The sequence below is a fragment of the Pongo abelii genome, chromosome 1, assembly GCF_028885655.2.
Source record: "Pongo abelii isolate AG06213 chromosome 1, NHGRI_mPonAbe1-v2.0_pri, whole genome shotgun sequence".
NCBI lineage: Eukaryota > Metazoa > Chordata > Mammalia > Primates > Hominidae > Pongo > Pongo abelii.
Genome location: NC_071985.2, coordinates 800,181 through 823,781, shown reverse-complemented (window position 1 = coordinate 823,781; position 23,601 = coordinate 800,181). Strand labels below are relative to the sequence as shown.

Below are 23,601 nucleotides of genomic sequence, written 5' to 3'. Positions count from 1 at the left end.
CAAATGGTATTTCTAGTTCTAGATCCCTGAGGAATCGCCACACTGACTTCCACAATGGTTGAACTAGTTTACAGTCCCACCAACAGTGTAAAAGTGTTCCTATTTCTCCACATCCTCTCCAGCACCTGTTGTTTCCTGACTTTTTAATGATTGCCATTCTAACTGGTGTGAGATGGTATCTCATTGTGGTTTTGATTTGCATTTCTCTGATGGCCAGTGATGGTGAGCATTTTTTCATGTGTTTTTTGGCTGCATAAATGTCTTCTTTTGAGAAGTGTCTGCTCATGTCCTTCCCCCACTTTTTGATGGGGTTGTTTGTTTTTTTCTTGTAAAATTGTCTGAGTTCATTGTAGATTCTGGATAGTAGCCCTTTGTCAGATGAGTAGGTTGTGAAAATTTTCTCCCATTTTGTAGGTTGCCTGTTCACTCTGATGGTAGTTTCTTTTGCTGTGCAGAAGTTCTTGAGTTTAATTAGATCCCATTTGTCAATTTTGGCTTTTGTTGCCATTGCTTTTGGTGTTTTAGACATGAAGTCCTTGCCCATGCCTATGTCCTGAATGGTAATGCCTAGGTTTTCTTCTGGGATTTTTAAGGTTTTAGGTCTAACATTTAAGTCTTTAATCCATCTTGAATTAATTTTTGTATAAGGTGTAAGGAAGGGATCCAGTTTCAGCTTTCTACATATGGCTAGCCAGTTTTCCCAGCACCATTTATTAAATAGGGAATTTTTTTCCCCATTTCTTGTTTTTGTCAGGTTTGTCAAAGATCAGATGGTTGTAGATATGCGGCATTATTTCTGAGGGCTCTGTTCTGTTCCATTGATCTATATCTCTGTTTTGGTACCAGTACCATGCTGTTTTGGTTACTGTGGCCTTGTAGTATAGTTTGAAGTCAGGTAGCGTGATGCCTCCAGCTTTCTACTTTTCACTTAGGATTGACTTGGCGATGCGGGCTCTTTTTTGGTTTCATATGAACTTCAAAGTAGTTTTTTCCAATTCTGTGAAGAAAGTCATTGGCAGCTTGATGGGGGATGGCATTGAATCTATAAATTACCTGGGGCAGTATGGCCATTTTCACGATATTGATTCTTCCTACCAATGAGCATGGAATGTTCTTCCATTTCTTTGTATCCTCTTTTATTTCATTGAGCAGTGGTTTGTAGTTCTCCTTGAAGAGGTCCTTCACGTCCTTTGTAAGTTGGATTCCTAGGTATTTTATTATCTTTGAAGCAATTGTGAATGGGAGTTCACTCATGATTTGGCTCTCTGTCTGTTATTGGTGTATAAGAATGCTTGTGATTTGTGTACATTGATTTTGTATCCTGAGACTTTGCTGAAGTTGCTTATCAGCTTAAGGAGACTTTGGGCTGAGATGATGGGGTTTTCTAGATATACAATCATGTCATCTGCAAACAGGGACAATTTGACATCCTCTTTTCCTAATTGAATACCCTTTATTTCCTTCTCCTGCCTGATTACCCTGGCCAGAACTTCCAACACTATGTTGAATAGGAGTGGTGAGAGAGGGTATCCCTGTCTTGTGCCAGTTTTCAAAGGGGATGCTTCCAGTTTTTGCCCATTCAGTATGATATTGGCTGTGGGTTTGTCATAGATAGCTCTTATTATTTTGAGATACATCCCATCAATACCTAATTTATTGAGAGTTTTTAGCATGAAGGGTTATTGAATGTTGTCAAAGGCCTTTTCTGCATCTGTTGAGATAATCATGTGGTTTTTGTCTTTGGTTCTGTTTCTATGCTGGATTACATTTATTGATTTGCATATATTGAACCAGCCTTGCATCCCAGGGTTGAAGCCCACTTGATCATGGTGGATAAGCTTTTTGATGTGCTGTTGGATTTGGTTTGCCAGTATTTTATTGAGGATTTTTGCATCAATGTTCATCAAGGATATTGGTCTAAAATTCTCTTTTTTTGTTGTTTCTCTGCCTGGCTTTGGTATCAGGATGATGTGGGCCTCATAAAAGGAGTTAGGGAGGATTCCCTCTTTTTCTATTGATTGGAATAGTTTCAGAAGGAATGGTACCAGTTCCTCCTTGTACCTCTGGTAGAATTCGGCTGTGAATCCATCTGGTCCTGGACTCTTTTTGGTTGGTAAGCTATTGATTATTGCCACAATTTCAGAGCCTGTTATTGGTCTATTCAGAGAGTCAACTTCTTCCTGGTTTAGTCTTGGGAGGGTGTGTGTGTCGAGGAATTTATCCATTTCTTCTAGATTTTCTAGTCTATTTGCGTAGAGGTGTTTGTAGTATTCTCTGATGGTAGTTTGTATTTCTGTGGGATCAGTGGTGATATCCCCTTTATGATTTTTTATTGCGTCTATTTGATTCTTCTCTCTTTTTTTCTTTATTAGTCTTGCTAGCAGTCTATCAATTTTGTTGATCCTTTCAGAAAACCAGCTCCTGGATTCATTAATTTTTTGAAGAGTTTTTGTGTCTCTATTTCCTTCAGTTCTGCTCTGAGTTTAGTTATTTCTTGCCTTCTGTTAGCTTTTGAATGTGTTTGCTCTTGCTTTTCTAGTTCTTTTAATTGTGATGTTAGGGTGTCAATTTTGGATCTTTCCTGCTTTCTCTTGTGGGCATTTATTGCTATAAATTTCCCTCTACACACTGCTTTGAATGTGTCCCAGAGATTCTGGTATGTTGTGTCTTTGTTCTCGTTGGTTTCAAAGAACATCTTTATTTCTGCCTTCATTTCGTTATGTACCCAGTAGTCATTCAAGAGCAGGTTGTTCAGTTTCCATGTAGTTGAGCGGTTTTGAGTGAGTTTCTTAATCCTGAGTTCTAGTTTGATTGCACTGTGGTCTGAGAGACAGTTTCTTATACTTTCTGTTCTTTTACATTTGCTGAGGAGAGCTTTACTTCCAACTGTGTGGTCAATTTTGGAATAGGTGTGGTGTGGTGCTGAAAAAAATGTATATTCTATTGATTTAGAGCAGCGAATTCTGTAGATGTCTATTAGGTCTGCTTGGTGCAGAGCTGAGTTCAATTCCTGGGTATCCTTGTTAACTTTCTGTCTCATTGATCTGTCTAATGTTGACAGTGGGGTGTTAAAGTCTCCCATTATTATTGTGTGGGAGTCTAAGTCTCTTTGTAGGTCACTCAGGACTTGCTTTATGAATCTGGGTGCTCCTGTATTGAGTGCTTGCGCATGGTGCGCTGCACCCACTGTCCTGTGCCCACTGTCTAGCACTCCCTAGTGAGATGCACCCGGTACCTCAGATGGAAATGCAGAAATCACCTGTCTTCTGCATCACTCACGCTGGGAGCTATAGACCAGAGCTGTTCCTATTTGGCCATCTTGGCTGCCACCCGATCGATCGCCCTAATTTTTAATAGATAAAAAGGATGCTCAGAAGAAAAACTTAGCTCCATAATTTTATAAGTGAGAGAGTGCTGAAAGAACATATTTCTTTATGATTCTATAATCCTTAACCTTTGAGTTTCCTACTTCTGGTCATGCTGTATTGATCACTCAACTACAGAATTTACCACAATCACATGCTTTATAAGGCACTTAGTAAAGTTTTGAAAAATTAATGAACTTGTTTTGTGGTGCTAGTTAAAAAGCATATTCATCATGGCATGGGAGAAATCAGACCTTCAACTCTGGCTTCATCCTCCTGGGAATCCTCAGTCACAGCCCCACCCACACCTTCCTCTTCTTTCTGGTCCTGGCCATCTTTTCAGTGGCCTTCATGGGAAACTCTGTCATGGTTCTCCTCATCTACCTGGATACCCAGCTCCACACCCCCATGTACTTCCTCCTCAGTCAACTGTCCCTCATGGAGCTCATGCTCATCTGCACCACCATACCCAAGATGGCCTTCAACTACTTGTCTGGCAGCAAGTCCATTTCTATGGCTGGCTGTGCCACACAAATTTTCTTCTATGTGTCACTGCTTGGCTCCAAATGCTTTCTGTTGGCTGTTATGGCTTATGACCGCTGTATTGCCATTTGCCACCCTCTAAGATAAACCAATCTCATGAGACCCAAAATTTGTGGACTTATGACTGCCTTCTCCTGGATCCTGGGCTCTACAGATGGAATCATTGATGCTGTAGCCACATTTTCCTTCTCCTACTGTGGGTCTCGGGAAATAGCCCACTTCTTCTGTGAGTTCCCTTCCATACTAATCCTCTCATGCAATGACACATCAATATTTGAAAAGGTTCTTTTCATCTGCTGTATAGTAATGCTTGTTTTCCCCGTTGCAATCATCATTGCTTATGCTCGAGTTATTCTGGCTGTCATTCACATGGGATCTGGAGAGGGTCGTTGGAAAGCTTTCACTACCTGTTCCTCTCACCTCATGGTGGTGGGAATGTACTATGGAGCAGCTTTGTTCATGTACATACAGCCCACATCTGATCGCTGCCCTATGCAGGACAAGATGGTGTCTGTATTCTATACCATCCTCACTCCCATGCTGAATCCCCTCATCTACAGCCTCCGCAACAAGGAAGTGACCAGAGCATTCATGAAGATCTTAGGAAAGGGCAAGTCTGGAGAGAGAGTTACCTCATAAACTTTATGTTTTGATGTCTGCTAAATTATTCTTTCTAATATCCTTCTTTTTCTATAAAGTCCTAAAAATATCATTGATTGTGTGCATTGCTCAACATATTTATGGGCAGGTATATAATTTATTTCAGATAAACTATTTTAGATATGTTTATATTCAATTCAGTTGTGACTACAATATAAGGCATTTTAAATAAAGACATTAAATATTTTTTTAATTTTTTAATTATCTTTTTGGGAAACAAGTAGTGTTTGGTTATATTAATAAGTTCTTTAGTGGTGATTTCTGAGATGTCGGTGCAGCCATCAACCAAGTAGTGTTCGCTGTACCCAATATATAGTCTTTTTCCCTCTCCAGTCCCCAATATTTACTCCAAGTCCCCAAAGTCCAGTGTATCATTCTTATGCCTGGATGTCTCATAACTTAGCTGGCACATATGAGTGAGAACATATGATGTTTGGTTTTCGATTCCTGAGTGACTTCACTTTGTATAATAGTCTCCAATTCCAACCAGGTTGCTGCAAATGCTATTGATTCATTCCTTTTTATGGCTGAGTAGTATTCCATGGTGTATGTATATATATATACCAACTTTTATTTATCCACTCATTGAGTGTTGGGCATTTAGGCTGCTTCCATATTGCTGCAATTGCAAATTGTGTTGCTATAAACATGCAACATGTAAGTATCTTTTTTGTATAATGACTTCTTTTCTTCTGAATACTAACCTTGTAGTGGTATTGCTGGATCAAATAGTAGATGTTTAAGGAATCTTCACACTGTTTTTCCTAGTCTTGTAATAGTTCACATTCCCATCAACTGTGTAAAAGGGTTTCCTTTTCACTACATCCATGCCAACATCTATTATTGTTTGATTTTCTGATTATGGCCATTCTTGCAAGAGTGAAGTTGTATTGCACTGTGGTTTTGATTTGCATTTCTCTGATAATTAGTGATGTTCAGCATTTTTTCATATGCGTATTGGCCATTTTTGTATCTTGTTGAGAATTGTCTGTTCAAGTCCCTTAGCCCAATCCCAGTTTGATGGGATTGTTTGTTTTCTTCTTGCTGTTTTGTTTGAGTTCTTTTTAGATTCTGGATATTATTCGATTGTCAGATGCATAGACTGTGAAGATTTTCTTCCATTCTCTGGTTTGTCTGTTAACTCTGTTGATTATTTCTTTTCCTGTGCGGAAGTTTTTTAGTTTAATTTAGTCTTATTTTTTATCCCAATTTTTTTTTTTTTTTGCATTTTCTTTTGGGTTCTTGGTCATGAAGTCTTTGCCTAAGCCAATGTCTAGAAGGGTGTTTCCAATGTAATCTTTTAGAATCTTTATGGTTTCAGGTTTTAGATGTAAGGCTTTGATCCACCTTGAGTTTATTTTTGTATAAGGTGAGAGATGAGGATTGTTTCATTCTCCTACATGTGGCTTGCCAATTATGCCAGCACCATTTGTTGAATAGGTTGTCCTTTCTCCAATTTATGTTTTTGTTTGCTGTGTGGAAAGCCAGTTAGCTGTAAGCCTTTGACATTATTTCTGGGTTCTCTATTCTGTTCCATTAGTCTATGTGCCTATTTTTATACCACTACCCTGCTGTTTTCATGATTATGGCTTTATAGCACAGTCTGAAGTTGGGCAATGTGATATTTCCACATTTGTTATTTTTTGGTTTTGCTTTGGTTATGCAGGCTCCATTTTGATTCCATATGAATTTTATGACTTTTTTTCTAGTTTTGCAAAGAATGATGGTGGCATTTTGATGGGAATTGTATTGAATTTGTAGATTGCCTTTGGCGGTATGGTCAAATACTGAATAGGAGTGGTGAGAGTGGACATGGACATCCTTGTCTTATTCTGTTTCTTAGGGGAAATGCTTTCAACTTTTCCCCATTCAGATTATTATTGGCTGTGGATTTGTCACAATTGGCTTTGCTTATCTTATGGTATGTCCCTTCTACACCAGTTTTGCTGAGGATTTTAATCGTAAAGACATGCTGGATTTTGTCAAATGCTTTTTCTTGTCTATCATGATGATCATGTGATTTTTCTGTTTAATTCTGTTTATGTGGGATATATCGTATTCATCGACTTACGTATGTTAAACCATCCCTGCATCCCCAGTATAAAACCCACTTGTATGTGGTGGATTATCTTTTTGATATGCTGTTGGATTTGGTTTGCTAGTATTTTTTTGATGAATTTTTCATCTGTGTTCATCAGGGATATTGGTCTGTAGTTTTATTTTTGTTATGTCCTTGTCTGCTTTTGGTATTAGGATGATAGTGGCTTCATAGAATGATTTAGGGAAAATCCCTCTTTATCTTTTGGAATAGTGTTAATAGGATTGGCACTAATTGTTCTTTGAATGTCTGATAGAATTCCTGTGAACCTGTCTGGTCCTGGCCTTTTTTGTGTTACTTTTTTTTTTATTACCATTTCAATCTCGCTGCTTATTTTTGATCTGTTGAGAGATTTTATAACTTCCTCATTTAATCTTGGAGTTTTATACATTTCCAGAAATTTATCCATCTTCTCTAGGTCTTTTAGTTTATGTGCATAAAAGTGTTCATAGTACCCTTGAGTAATTTTTTTGTGTTTCTGTGGTACCAGTTTTTTTAATCGCCTGTTTCCTTCCTTCCTTCCTTCCTTCTTTCTTTCTTTCTTTCCTTCCTTCCTTCCTTCCTTCTTTCTTTCTTTCTTTTTTCTTTCTTTCTTTCTTTCTCTCCTTCTTCCTTTTTCTTTCTTTCTTTTGACAGAGTCTTGTTTTGTTGCCCAGGCTGGAGTGCAGTGGTGCAATCTGGGCTCACTGCAACCTCCGCCTCCTGGGTTCAAGAGATTCTCCTGCCTCAGCCTTCTGAGTAGCTGGGATTACAGGCACAGCCCACCATGCCCAGCTAATTTTCGTATTTTTGGTAGAGACGGGGTTTGACTATGTTGGTCACGCTGGTCTTGAACTCCTGACCTCATGATCTCCCTGCCTCGGCCTCCCAAAGTGCAAGGATTACAGGCATGAGCCACCACATCTGGCACCTGTTTCATTTCTAGTTGAGCTTACTTAAATCTTTTCTTGGTTAATCTCACTAATTATCTGTCTATTTTATTTATCTTCTCAAAGAATCAGCTTCTTGTTTCATTTATCTTTTGTATTTTTTTGTTTCAATTTCATTTAGTTCTCCTCTGATCTTCGTTATTTCTTCTCTTCATCAAGGCTTAGGTTTGGATTGTTTTTGTTTCTCCAGTTCAGTGAGGTGTGACCTTAGATTGTCTATTTGTGTTCTTTCAGACTTTTTGATGTAGGCATTTAATGTTATGAACTTTCCTGTTAGTACTGCTTTTGCCGTATCCCAGTGGTTTTGATAGGCTGTGTCACTGTTTTCATTCAGTTTAAATAATTTTTTTTTTAGTTTCCATCTTGATTTTGTTGTTTACTCAACGATCTTTCAGGTGCAGGTTGTTGAAATTCCATGTATTTGCCTGGTTTTGAGTGTTCCTTTGGAGTTGATTTCCGATTTTATTCCACTGTGGTCTGAGAGAGTACTGGATATAATTTTGATTTTCTTAAATATACTGAGGCTTGTTTTGTGGCCTATCATATGGCCTATCTTAGAGAATGTTCCATATGCTGATGAATAGAATGTATATTCTGCAGTTGTTGGGTGGAATGTTCTGTAAATATCTGTTAAGTCCATTTGTTGTAGCATATAGTTTAATTTCATTGTTTCTTAGTTGACTTTCTGTTTTGATGACATGTCTAGTGTTCTCCATTGAGTATTAAAGTATCCCAGTATTTTTGTATTGTTGTCTATCTGATTTCTTAGGTCTAGTAGTATTTTTTTATATATTTTGGAGTTTCACAATTAGATGGATATATATTTACAATTATGATATTTTCCTGTTGTACTAGTCCTTTTATCATTATATACTGTTGCTCTTTGTCTTTTTTTTTTATCTGCTGATGCTTTAAAGTTTGTTTTTTTTCTGATATAATGGTAGGTACTCCTGTGCACCTTTGATTTACATTTGCATGGAATATCTTCTTCCACCCCTTTATATTAAGTTTATGTGAGTCCTTATGTGTTAGGTGAGTCTCATGAAGATGCGGATGCTTGGTTGTCAAATTCTTATCTATTCTGTCATTCTATATCTTTTAAGTGGAACATTTAAGCCACTAACATTAATGATAGTATTGAGATGTGAAGTACTATTCTATCTGCTGTGCTCTTTGTTGCCTGAATATCTTGGTTTCGTTTTCATTCTGTTATTGTTATGTATGTCATGTGATATTTATGCTTTAAGGTGGTTCTATTTTGGTGTAATCCAAGAATTTGTTTCAAGTTTAGAACTCCTTACAGCAGTTCTTATAGTGCTGGGTTGGTAATGGTGAATTCTCCCAGCATTTGTTTGTCTGGAAATGACTGTATCTTTACTTCCTTTAAGAAAATTAGTTTCACTGAATAGAAAATTCTTGGCTGATACTTGTTTTGTTCAAAGGGGCTGAAAATAAGACCCCAATTCCTTCTATCTTATAAAGTTTCTGGTGAGAAATCTGCTGTTAATCTGGCAGGTTTTTCTTTATAAGTTACCTGATGCTTTTGTGTCATAGCTCTTATGATTCTTTCCTTCATCTTGACTTTAGATAACCTGTTGGTAAGCACCTTTTCAAGTATTCATGTTTCTCAGCTTGTGGGCATGGCCTTAGAGCACCCAAGAGATTATTACCTTTGTCTTCAGCCCCCAAGGTGGATAGAGAAGGACCACCAGGTGTGGGCTAAGATAGGCTTGTCTGAGCTCAGCCTCTCCTTGGGTGGAGCTTGCTGTGCTGCTGCTGTGAGGTCAATGGGGGTGTAGTTTCCTGTCCAATGGAGTTATATTCCCAGGGGGATTATGGCTACCTCTGCTGCAACAAACAGGTCACCAGGAAAGTGAGAGAAAGCCAGCAGTTACAGGCCTCACCCAGCTCCCACACAGCCAGGAGTCCTAAAGGCCAGTTATACTTCCAGCGTGCCTCCGCAACAGCACCGAGTCTATTTCCAGGAAGCTGGTGACCAGGGTTGAGAACTTGTTCCAGAACACGAGCCTCTCTGTTCAGAAAGCAAGCCGACTCACAGGTTTTCTGTGTCTCAGGGAGCCTACAGCAGGAATCCAGTTCCTTCAAAGGGTCTGTGGATTCTCTCAGCTTTCCCGGTATGTTTCTGCAGTAGTTCTTGGAGCAAAAGTTCACAATGTTTCAGTTTCCAGATGCTACTCTGTCCATCTGAGTGGGAGCTGCAAGCTAGTCCTGCCTCCTATCCACCATCTTAATTCTTATCAGCATATTAAAGTTTTATGCATTTTCAGTATCATAAATTTTGTGCTATGCATCTAGGTAGCATACACATCTTCTTTTCCCAATGTTTTCCCAATAAAACTCAAAATTTTATGGATCCTCTTGAAACCTGCTTTGGAATTAAAGTTAACATACTGGAAGAGGGGCCAAGATGGCCGAATAGAAACAGCTCCCAGTGAGGCCAATGCAGAAGATGAGTTATTTCTGCATTTCCAACTGAGGTCCCCAGTTCATCTCATTGGGACTGGCTAAGTAGTGGGTGTGACCCACAGAGAGTGAGCAGAAGCAGGGTGGGGCATCGCTTCATCCAGGAGGTGCAAAGAGCCAGGGGACCTCCCTCCCTTAGCCAAGCAAAGAGGTGAGGGACTGTGCTGCCAGCCTGGGGTATTACGCTCTTTGCGTGGATTTTTGCAATCCACAGAATAAGATATTTCCTTGTGAGCCTACACTGCCAGGGCCCTGGGTTTCGAACACAAAACGGGGTGGCTGTTGGAGCTGGTGCTGAGTTGCAGGAGATTTTTCAGACTCCAACGGCACCTAGAACTCCAGTGCAACAGGAGAACTGTCCACTGCTCTGGAAAGGGGGCTGAAGCCAGCGAGCCAAGTGGTCTTGCTCTCCGAATCCTACTCCCATTGAGCCCAGCAAGCTAAGAACCACTGGCTTGAAATTCTCACTGACAGCACGGCAGTCTGGAGTCAGCCTGGGACTACTGAGTTTGGTGTTGGGGTGGGTGGGGAAACAAGGAGGTCACCGTTACTGTGGCTTAGTAGGCGGTTTTACCCTGCTAGTGCTAAGGAGAATGGGAGGTTTGTACTGAGCAGAATTCACCACAGCACAGCAAATGAGCTGTGGACAGACTGCTTTTCTAGATCTCTCCTCACAGGGCAGGGCATCTCTGCAGGAAATCCAGAAGCTCCATTCAGGGGTTTACAGACAGAACTGTCATCTTCCTGGGACAGAGCACCTGGGGGGAGGACAGGCTGCAGTCACAGGTTCAGTGGACTTAATCTTTCCTGCCTGCCAGGTCTGAAGAGAGCAGCTGATTCTGACAAGGGGGTTCTCCCAGCACAGTGCTACAGCTCTGCTAAGGGACAGATAGCCTTCTCAAGCAGGTCCTGACCAGATGCCTTCTGACTGGGAGAGACCTCCCAATAGGGGTCAACAGACACCTCATACAGGAGAGCTCTGGCTGGCAATAAGCTGGTGCTCCTCTGGGACGAAGCTTTGAGGAAGGAGCAGGCAGCAACCTTTGCTGTTTTATGGCCTCCACTGGTGATACCCAGGCTAGCAGGGCCTGGAATGGGCCCCCAGCAAACTACAGCAGACCTCCAGAAGTGGGCCTGGCTTAGAAGAAAAACTAACAGAAAGCAACAACAATCAAAATATCAACAAAAATACCCACCCAAAAAACCGCTTCCGAAGATCATCAGCTTCAAAGATCAAAAGTAGGTAAATCCATGAAAATGAGGAAAAAACCAGTGCAAAACACTAAAATTTCCGGAAGACAGAATGTCTCTTCTCCTCCAAATGATTGCAATACCTTTCCAGGAAGAGTGCAGAACTGGATGGAAAATGAGATGGATGAATTGACAGAAGTAGTCTTCAGAAGGTGGGTAATAACAAACTCCCTTGAGCTAAAGGAGCATGTTCAAACCCAAAGTTAAGAAGCTAAGAAGCTTGATAAAAAGTTACTGTAGCTGCTTACTAAAATAACCAGTTTAGAGAGGAACAAAAATGACAAGATGGAGCTGAAAAACACAGCATGAGAACTTCCTGAAGCACACACAGGTATCAATAGCTGAATTGATCAAACAGAAGAAAGGACATCAGAGACTGAAGATCAACTTACTGAAATAAGGCATGAAGACAAGATTACATATCAAGCAGACAAAAGGATATCAGAGTTTGAAGGCCATCTTGCTGACATAAAGCATGCAGACAAGATTAGAGAAAAAAGAATAAAAAGAAACAAACAAAACCTGTGAGAAATATGGGATAATGTAAAAACACAAGACATTGAGAATGGCACCAAGCTGGAAAACACATTTCAGGATATCATCTGGGAGAACTTATCCCAACCTAGCAAGACAGGCCAACATTCAAATTCAGGAAATACAGACAACACCACTGAGATATTTCATGAGTAGATCAGCCCCAAAACGCATAATCATCAGATTCTCCAAGGTTGAAATGAAGGAAAAACTATTAAGGCAGCTGGAGAGAAAGGTCAGGTCACCTACAAGGGGAAGCCCATTAGACTAACAGCAGATATCTCAGCAGAAACCCTACAAGCTAGAAGAGAGTGGGGCAACTATTCAACATACTTAAAGAAAAGAATTTTCAACCCAGTATTTCATACCCAGCCAAACTAAGCTTTATAAGTGAAGGAGAAAGAAAATGCTTTCCACACAAGGAAATGATAAGGGACTTCATCACCATCAGGCCTGCCTTGCAAGAGGTCCCAAAGGAACCACTAAATATGAAAAGGAAAAACTGGTACCAGCCACTGAAATAACACAGCAAAATATGATGACCAATGATACTATGAAGAAACTGCATCAACTAGTGTGCAAAATAACCAGCTAGCATCATGATGACGGGATCAAATTCACACATAACAATTTTAGCCTTAAATGTAAATGGGTGAAATCCCCAATTAAAAGACACAGACTGGCAAATTGGATAAAATATCAAGACCCATGAGTGTGCTATATTTAGGAGATCCATCTCATGCGAAAAGACACACAGAGGCTAAAATAAAGCGATAGAGGAGAGTTTACCAAGCAAATGGAAAGCAAACGAAAGCAGGATTTGCAATCATACTCTCTGATAAAACAGACTTTAAAGCAACAAAAATCAAAAAAGTAAAACAAGGGCATTAAATGACGGTAAAGGGATCAATTCAACAAGAGAAACTAACTATTCTAAATACAGATGCACCAAATACAGTAGCATCCAGATTCATAAAGCCAGTTATAAGAGACCTACAAGGAAACTTAGACTCCCACACAATAATAATGGGAGACTTTAACCCCCAACTGTCAATATGAAACAGACCAACAATACAGAAATTTAACACGGATATTCAGGATTTGAACTCTGCTCTGGATCAAGTGGACCTAATAGACATCTACAGAACTCTCTACCCCAAATCAAAAGAATATACACTATTCTCAGTGCCACGTGGTGCTTATTCTAAAATCAACTATAATTGGAAGTGAAACACTCCTCTGCAAATGCAAAGGAATGGAAATTATAAGAAACAAGGGCAACTGTTATAAGTGCCCTTGTCAATGCAATAAAATTAGAACTCAGGATTCAGAAGCTCACTCAAACTGCACAGTTTCATGGATATTGAACAACCCGCCCTTCCTGGACTCCTAGCTAAATAACAAAAGTAATGCAGAAATCAAGAAATTCTTTGTAACCAATGAGAACAAAGAGACAACTTGTCAGAATCACTGGGACATAGCCAAAGCATTGTTAAAAGGGAAATTTATAGCACGAAATGCCAACATCAGAAAGCTGGAAAGATCTCAAGTCAACACCCTGACACCAGAATTAAAAGAACTAGAGAAGCAAAAGCAAACAAATCCAAAAGTTAGCAAAAGACAAGAAATAACTAAGATCAGAGCAGAATTGAAGGAGATAGAGACACAAAAATCCCTTCAAAAAAATCAATGAATCCAGGAGCTAGTTTTTTTGAAAAAAATAACAAAATAGACCACAGGCTAGACTATTGAAGAAAGGAGAGAAGAATCAAATAGACACAATAAAAAATGATAAAGAGGATATCACCAATGGTCCCACAGATATACAAATTACCATCAGAGAATACTATAAACACTTCTATGTAAATAAACTAGAAAACCTAGAAGCAATGGATAAATTCCTGGACACATACATTCTCCCAAGACTAAACCAGGAAGAAATCAAATCCCCGATTAAACCAATAACAAGTTCTGAAATGGAGGCAGTAATTAATAGCCTACCAACAAAAAAAGCCCAGGACCAGATGTATTCACAGCCAAATTCTACCAGATGTATAAAGAGAGGTTGACACCATTTATTCTGAAACTATTCCAAATAATTGAAAATGAGGGACTCCCCCCTAACTGATTTTATGAGGCTAGCATCATCTTGCTAACACAACATGGCAGAGACAAAACAAAAAAAAGAAAACTTCAAGCCAATATCTCAGATGAACATTGATGTCAAAATCCTCAATAAAATACTAGCAAACTAAATCCAGCAGCACATCAAAAATCTTATACACCCTAATCGAGCTGGCTTCATCTCTGGGATGCAAGGCTGGTTCAATATATGCAAATCAATAAATGTAACCCATCACATAAACAGAGCCAAAGGCAAAACCACATGATTCTTTCAATAGATGCAGAAAAGTCCTTTGACAAAATTCAACATTCCTTCATATTAAAAACTCTCAATAAACTAGGTATTGATGAAACATATCTCAAAATTATAAGTACTATTTGTGACAAAGCCATAGGCAATATTATACTGAATCACAAAAGCTGGAAGCATTCCTATTGAACACCAGCACAAGACAAGCATGCCTTCTCTCACCATTCCTATTCAATACAGTTTTGGAAGTTCTGGCCAGGGCAATCAGGCAATATATTTTTAAAAAGTATTCAAATAAAAAGAGAGGAAGTCAAATTGCCTTTTTTGCAGGTGACATGATTCTGTATTTAGAAAACTCCATCGCTTCAGCCCCAAAACAACTTAAGCTGACAAACAACTTCAGTAAAATCTCAGGATACAAAATTAATGTGCAAAAATCACAAGTATTCCTATATACCAGCAATAGTCAAGCAGAGAGCCCGATCATGAATTAACTACCATTCGCAATTGCTACAAAGAGAATAAAATACCTAGTAATACAGCTAACAATGGATGTGAAGGACCTCTCAGGGAGGACTACAAACCACTGCTCAAGGAAATAAGAGCAGACACAAAGAAATGGAAAAACATTCCATTCTTATGGATAGGAAGAATCAATATCATGTAAATGGCCATACTGCCCAAAGTAATTTATAGATTTAATGTTATTCCCTTCAAACTACCATTGACATTCTTCACAGAATTAGAAAATACCTCTTTAAATTTTATATGGAATCAAAAAAGAGCCTGTATAGCTAAGAAAATCCTAAACAAAAAGAACAAACCTAGAGGCATCATGCTGCTTGACTTCAAACTATACTACAAGGCTACAGTAACCAAAACAGCATGGTGCTGGTACCAAAACAGACATATAGGCCAATAGAACAAAAGAGAAAATTCAGAAATAACACCGTATATCTACAGTCATCTAATTTTTGACAAATCTGACAAAAACAAGCAATGGGGAAATTATTCCCTTTTTAATAAATATTACTGGGAAAACAGGCTAGCCATATGCAGAAAACTGAAACTAGATCCCCCTCCTTACACATTATACAAAAATTAACTCAAGATAGATTAAAGACTTAAATATAAAACCCAAAAACATAAAATCACTAGAAGAAAACCTAAGCAATACCATTCAGGACATAGTCATGGGAAAACACCTCATCACAAAAACACCAAAAGCAATTGCAACAAACCCACAATTGACAAATTGGATCTAATTAAACTGAAGAGCTTCTGCACAGCAAAATAAACTAGCATCAGAGTGAAGAGGCAACCTACAGAATGGGAGAAAAATTTGCAATCTACCCATCTCACACAGTTCTAATATCCAGAATCTATAAGGAACGTAAATTTACAAGACAAAACCAAACAACTTCATCAAAAAGCGGGCAAAGCATATGAACAGACACTTCTCAAAAGAAGACATTTATGCAGGCAACAAACATATGAAAAAAAGCTAATCATCACTGATTATTAGAGAAACGCAAATCACAACAAGACATCAGTCAGAATGGCAATTATTAAAAAGTCAAGAAACGTAATAAAGGAAGGTAACAACCCTATCTTTCAGGTTATAGGAAGAACCATAGGTCTAACTTCTGCTGTCATCTGACCCCACATTATAAAGCCTATTTAAAGTATGAAGTGGGTTATATTGAGTTAGCTATCAAAAAGTGAGATTTCATTCTATCTTTCCAAGCAGTTTGGTGAGTTGCCTGTGATGCATATTACATTCTCCTATAATACTTACTAAATAATTAAATTGTTTTATTTTCTTCTAATTTATGAAGAGGATTCTTGGGTTTTGAGGAGAGTTTGTTTTTAAACATATTTCTCTAGCAAAGTACAAAAAATCAAGTTGCACAAGTAAATTTTATGGAGTACTAGGAGGTGAAAATGCTGTAAAAATAAAACAAGATAGGGAAATAAAATTCATTATGTTTTGAAATTTAAAATGGAGTTTTCTGAGAAAGCATGGTTGAGGGGTTGACAGTTGAACACTGCTCACACGGCATGAGATGGAGAGCAGGTAGAGCCCCTAGTCTTAACTCTATAGGAGAGGAGAGGATCAAGTGCAAATAATAACCTGTGTGTGAGTTAAAGAAAATAAAAGTCAATGATGCATGTTAAAGCATAGTAAGGAAGGTTTTATTCAAAAACATTGTGAGACAATATACAGGAATAATTCAGGGTGGTTGCAGAACAATATAAAAATCTAGGAAGAAGTTTTGCATGACTAGCAAAATTCATGCAAAACTCAGTTATTGCTTGTGAAAAATCAATTATTGCTTTGCCTGAGTTTATAAATTATTCACTAAAAACAGCCTCAGGAAAACGGGACATTCAACAGAGATAAAAGAAAATACATCAACCAGCAACCCTAAAAATTGGCCAGCCAGTCCAATAACAACATCTTGAAGGTGTACACAAGGTCACAAAGCATTGACCAAGAAAGCAGTAATTAGCTGCCTTTTTAAGACTACACATTTTACAATAATGTTTTTATTATTTCACCTAATTTCTCTTAAAAACTCCTGAACCAGAGGCACAACTCAGAAAGGCAGTCTTTGAATGCAGTTTAATGGCTCCTCTAGGTTGTTCACTTCTCAAATAAAGGTAACTTTTTTTTTAAACACCAAACCCTGTGTCTTCAGTTTGTGGCTTTCAAACTACAAGTGGTCCAGACCTAAGTTTGGCTAAAAAAGTAGTGTAAACCAAAAATAAAATTCTAAGCCCCCAACTGACTGATGAATCTTCCTCTCAGCCAAGAACATTCCAAAGTAAACTTCAAATTGTTGTTCAGGCCATAATGGAAAGAGGGTGAAGGCTGAACATGCTTTATCCCTTATAACCTTCTCTCTTTGGAATTCAGGTACAACTGACCAACATCAACCATGAAAACAGATATACGTCTACAATAAAAACAGTAAAACATTGGTGCCGTAAATTGAGTATGATACACAAAAAAGTAAAAATATTCCTTGTTGATGGATTTGAAGAATCAATATTGTTAAAATGTCTATACTACACAAAGCAATTTACAGATTTAAATTAATCTCTATCAAAATACCAATAACATTCTTCAAAAAATAGAAAAAATTCTAAAATGCATGTGGAATCCTAAAAGACCTAGAATACCCAAAGCAATCTTGAGCAAAAAGAAAAAAACTGGAGGAATCACATTGCCTGACTTAAAATTATACTAAGGAGCTATAGTAACAGAAACAGCATGATACTGACATTAAAAACAAACACATAGACTAATAGCATGGAAGAGAGAACCAGGAAGCAAATCCATACAGGGAAGTAATTTTTGACAAAGATACCAAGAACATATATTGGGAAAATATAGTCTGTTCAATAAAATGATGCTGGGAAAACTAAATATCCTTATGAAGAAGAATGAAACTAGACACATTTCTTGGCTTATACAAAAATCAAAATGTTTTAAAGCCTTTAATCTAAGACCTCAAACTATGAAACGACTAACAGCAAACATTGGGGAAACTCCCCAGGACATTGGACTGGGCAAAGATTTCTTGAGCAATTCTCTGGAGGCACAGCCAATCAAAGCAAAGGTGGATAAATGGAATCAAATTAAGTTAAAAAGCGTCTGTAGCACAAAGAAAACAATAAACAAAGTAAAGAGACAATCCACAGAATGGGAGAAAATATTTTAAAACCACCCATCTAACAAGAAATTAGTAACCAGAATATATAAGGGGCTCAAACAACTCTATAGGAAAAAGTCTAATAATCCATTTTTTTTGTAGTTTATATTACGTAGTGATCTTTTTTATTCCTACTAGTTTTTGCTTTTTATTATTATTATTATACTTTAAGTTTTAGGGTACATGTGCACAACGTGCAGGTTTGTTACATATGTATACATATGCCATGTTGGTGTGCTGCACCCATTAGCTCGTCATTTAGCATTAGGTATATCTCCTAATGCTATCCCTCCCCCCTCCCCCCACCCCACAACAGTCCCTGGTGTGTAATCCATTTTTAAAATGGGCAAAAGATGGGAATAGACTTTCTCCAAAGAAGACACACAAATGGCAAACTGGTATATCAACAGTAAAAAATACTATACTTAAAAAGTTAAAAATATTATAGAATTTTCATATGATCCAACAATTTCACTTCTGGGTACATACTCCAAAAATCTGTAAAGAGGCTCCAGTCCTCAGGCGGCTCCAGGCCTCAGGCGGCTCCAGTCCTCAGGGGGCTCCAGGCCTCAGGCGGCTCCAGTCCTCAGTGGGGCGCTCCACAACCCGCGATCCGCGTGGCTTCATCTGAGTCCCTGGTTAGGCTCCCTTGGTCCCTGCGTTCCCTCGCCTCCCTCTCCTGTCCTCTTGCTCAGTCCCACCCAGCAGGGCAGCAAGGCGCTTAGGAGCCCCGCTGGAAAGGAAGCATTTGGACTCCGGGTTCAGCCAGAGGCACAGAACTTTCGACCTTCAGCCTTTGCGCCCACTTCCGCGCCACCAGCCCAGCAGTAGCTGGGAATGGAGCTGTCTCCATCCAGTCTCCTCCAGCCTCACCACCGAGCAAATTCTGTGCAGCATAAGAGATTAAACACATGCGGAAGAGAAGGCGTTTCAGAAACTAGTTTCCAACCAACAGATCCAGCTTGTACTTCTGATGCACAGTCACAAGCATTTCTCCTCAAAGGACTTCATCTATGACATCCTCACCATTAAATAAAGACAGGCCTTGTCTACTCTAGGGCAGGGTGAGTAGGTCTGTGAACGTTTTCTGAAAGAATGTGATGAGAAAATTCGAGAAGAGCATGAAGAAATCAAACACAAAACTGGCAGAACAGGATGATGCATTTGTGAAGTTCACGCTTGGTGAAATAATGTGACGCTCTGGCGCTGGCTAATACGTTTCATGACTCACACGTTCTGCATTTGCCGCTGCCTTATTCCTGCTGACTTATTGCAAAGGGTCCCAATTTTGTCCTGACACAATGCCAGGATCCCTCGGTGAATACAGGTTTTTGCAAGCTTTTGACAATGGCAACCACTCTTAGGCCCTAGCATCTGGTTTTGGACATTTCCCCGATTTCAGCACCACTTAATGTGGGCCTTTGCTACCTATATTAATACAGTTTTGCTCCTTATTTTAATATGTTTGAAAAGGATTAAAGGGGGTATTCTAAAACATGTCCTTCACTCGTTGTGTAAATAAAACTAGAATGACAATGCAGAGGAAGTTAGTGTGATTTTAATTGTGTGGTACAACCAGTACATAACCAGTTATTAAAAATTGAGAAAGTAATCCCAAGACAATCTGAAGCAAATAGCCACAGCACTTCTTGAGAAATAGTGAAGGGGGAAGCCATTCCTGTATTCCAGGAGTTCTTGGGCGTTCAGAATGGGTTTGTGATTTTTTAAGTGTTTTATTTATTCTATCAGTCTTTTAAACACATGTTTATTACAGCATTTTTTCCAGTATATTATTGTTTTACCTCTTTGGTAGTACTGGAATTTCACTGAAAGAATAGAACATTTACTCCCCCGAAAAAAGAAAGAAGTGAGAGTATTTAACAAAAAATGCAGGTTTTATTATGTCTAGAGGCAAAGAACAAAGAACACACATTCAGGTTATGTGCACACAGACTTCTACTAATTTCTAATATTTTATTTATTGTTTTATTTTTATATTTTAAATGTTATTTTTGAGATGGAGTCTTGCTCAGTCGCCCAGGCTGGAGTGCTGTGGCATTATCTCAGCTCACTGCAACCTTCACCTCTCAAGTTGAAGTGATTCTCCTGCCTTAATGTCCTGAGCAGCTGGGATTACAGGCCTGTGCCACCACGCTGGCAAAGTTTTGTGTTTTGAGTTTAGACAGAGTTTCACCATATTGGTTAGGCTAGTCTCAAACTCCTAAACTCAAGTGATCCATCCTAAGTCCTAAGATTACAGGCATGAGGATCCCTACATGGCCTGTAATATTTTATTTTAAGCTGGTGATGGGTACATTGGTGTTTTATTTGTTTTATACATTATCTTCCACTGAAATATTCATGAAGATACAAAATAACTATTGTTGTAATTGAGGCTATGAACAATTTAAGGAAAACTACAATTATCAGTAAAAGCAGGATATCATTCAATACAATTCAGTGAACATTTATTGAACAAAGCATTGGTAAAAGAGATAAAATGGGATTTTGCTAATGTGCTGAATCTATCTACCTAAGCCTCAGACAAACACTATATCTATTGGAGAACCATAATTGCTAAAGGCTTAAGGTACTCATTAATATTATTCTTCAACATGTTAACAATATACATTTTAATCAATGAAGTAAGGAAAAATAGGTTAATTTGGAAAGCAATCTAAAGTTGCTCAGCCGTTGTATGTAATATTTTTCTATGCAATAAGAAATACAAAAATAAAAATAGCATTCTTGGATTCAAGGTCTATAAGCAACAATTAATAGATTTCTATATGTTAAAGAAATAGAAGTAATACACACAATATTCCATACACTAGAGCAACAAAATAGAAAATTCCCATGAACATCTTATTTTATAATAATAACTTTTACAGAAAATATATACAGTAGTTTTAAGGGATAGAAAACATATAAAGGAACATACAAATAGAATTAGAATTATGTAGGGAACCTCAAGATGTTAAAAGTGCCAATTCTACCCAAGCATATCTTGCTTTGATGATGGAGCAGAAGGAAGAGTGAAGAGAAGCCATAGCAGAGGAACAATATTAGCCCTGAACGCCCTGACTGCCATTCTCTAGCTCTGACACTTCAGTCAAATTACATAAACTTCTGCCCTTAGTTTCATAATGCAAAAAAAAGGATATAATTAAAGATAATATATAATAATATATACATGTGTCTAATAGAGGTATCTGACATACACAATGGTTGTAGGTGTTATGTGAGTTTACAGTTTTGTTTTGTTTTTTTTTTTTAACCGCAGTGCCAGTTGTACAGAAAGCGCTTGGTGTGTCTCACCTCATCATGTGAGAGAGAGGGAGAAGTTTCAGAAAGTTTCCACTGATCTACAGGGAAGGGGACATAATTATCTTTGTAGTATTTTCAAGAAAAGGAAGCTAATTTGGCTTCATGTCCTAAGAGAGGAGATAGAAGGAAATACAAACTTTCATAATTAAAGACAAGGGAATGGATTCCCCAAGGGCTAAAAATTTAAGTTTTTGTCCTTTCATTCGTCAGTAACAATAAAGATTCCAACTGTATGTTAGGTGCTTTTTTCCTGATGATGGAAACATAAAAACATGTAAGATATTCATATATTTTTGCCTTTTTAGGAACCTACAATCTTACTGAAAATACACATTATTCAGATAAGTACTAAGAGGTAAGTTAACCAAGCGCAAACAAGACTGTGTATAAGCTAGTGCTGAAATTTCTGCTGAACATGCTGATGATTGATTTCATTTCTTACGTCATTTTTGGGCTGAGAATTTTTTGAATTTTATTCTATTTTATCTGTATGATATTACTTTGAGAAATGTGGTACAACCTGAGGCAGAAGGAGTGGTTACCTGTCCCAGCTTATCAATGTGAAAGATTGGATAAAATGCAGTATTTTTGTTTTTTCTTGTCCTGGCATTCTAGATTTGTAAAAGATGTTGATACTGAATAGGAGTCAGAGGAGAAGAGTAGCAGATGAGAACAGGACATGATTTGAAAGTTTTGGCCACATTCTCTTTTCTTTTAATAATTGTAGCTCATGCAGGATGAGAACTCCTAAACCAAAAATCTAATATCCAAACTACTCCAAAATCAGAATGTTTTTGAGTGCTGATATGAGACTGTGTCTTTCTTGCTTTCTGATGGTTCAGTATACACAAACTTTCTCCCTTACACAAAATTATTTTAAAATATGGCATAAAATTACCTTCAGGCTATGTGTATAAGGTATACATAGAACGTAAGTTAATTTTATCTCCACTCTTGGGTTCCATTCCCAGGACATCTCCTTATACATATGCAAATATTTAAAAGTGTGAAAAAAATCTGCAATCTGCAACACATCTGGTCCCAAGCATTTTGGATAAAGAATCCTCAACCTGTATTAATGAATGCTTACATTTGTCATGTGCTCTTCTAAGACATTTACACCTATTATTTAAATATGTTTTTAAACTTCAAGTATACAAAAATGTTTATTTACAAAAAATATGTTGGATATACATTTTGTAAAATGCTTTAAACTATTACCAGTGCTTTTGAAACACAGCTTAACGCTCTCTGATCATGTAACCTTTCAGGCCAATTTTGTAGGTAATCATTATTCCGGTATTGCTGCGCTTTATAGTAGATTTTTATATGTGTGTTTAAATTACTCATAATAGGATTCATGAAGTCATTCCCTGTGATCTACTTTGTTCATTCAAAATTCTATTTGTGAGACTCATCAATGCTACTTCCTGTAGTTTTGGTTACAAATTCCATTTTCAGTGTGCATGCAGGGAGCAGTTTTATATTACAAATAAAGTTGCTATGCTCATTTTTGCTAATATGAGAAATTTGTTGTTTTCTTTTGTTTCCTGATCATTCCTCTTACAGAAGAGTTTATTATTATTACAAAAGTGTAAAGTCAGTTTAGCAACTACAGTGGATTACACATTTTCTGACAGTATTTCAGAACTGCTTTATTTCTTTTTTTAATAAAATTTTGTCCACTCAATGTCTCCTTTTCATCATCTAACTCAGTGACTTCTCAATTTCTGAACATGATTTTCATGGTTTCTGTGTTATATTGCTCTGGGAATGTGCGCAGTATCACACTGTCGTGAATTATGACCAGGATTTTCCTAAGTTCTGTGTTACTATTGCTCTGGGCATGTGCACAGTATCACAGTGTCATGAAATCTGATGACTCCTCTTCCAGATGTGATAAGGTTAATGTATAAAAAGACACTTGAAAAAACTAAATGTATGCGCCATCTTTTTACAAAATGATGGAGTTAATTACAACAGATACAATGTGGATTAGATAAAATAAATAAAAATAGAAGCATGATATTACAACTAAGGAAAATAAATACTTGGCAGGCTATGTCTAGAGTTCAAAATGTTGTACATCATTTTGATGTGAATACTTTTGAGATGTCGATAGATATTCTGAAAAAAATTGAAAACAAGATGTCATAGTTTCAGATCCATTCTGAAAAACTGCTTTTTATTTTCCTCCTAGTACAGTGCTGCAACTCAAATGTTCTGCTGTGTTTGGCAGTGAATAGTCCTGCACAAATTAGAGTTGCAAAAAATATTTCACCACAAACCCATTTTTATAAGAATACAAACACATCTC

At 37.8% G+C, this 23,601-nt stretch overlaps 1 pseudogene; it reads left to right on the top strand.

Moving 5' to 3' along the window:
* The first annotated feature begins 3,617 nt into the window (after positions 1 to 3,617).
* On the top strand, positions 3,618 to 18,788 carry LOC100460309 (olfactory receptor 2M3-like; annotated as a pseudogene).
* The last annotated feature ends 4,813 nt before the right edge of the window (positions 18,789 to 23,601 follow it).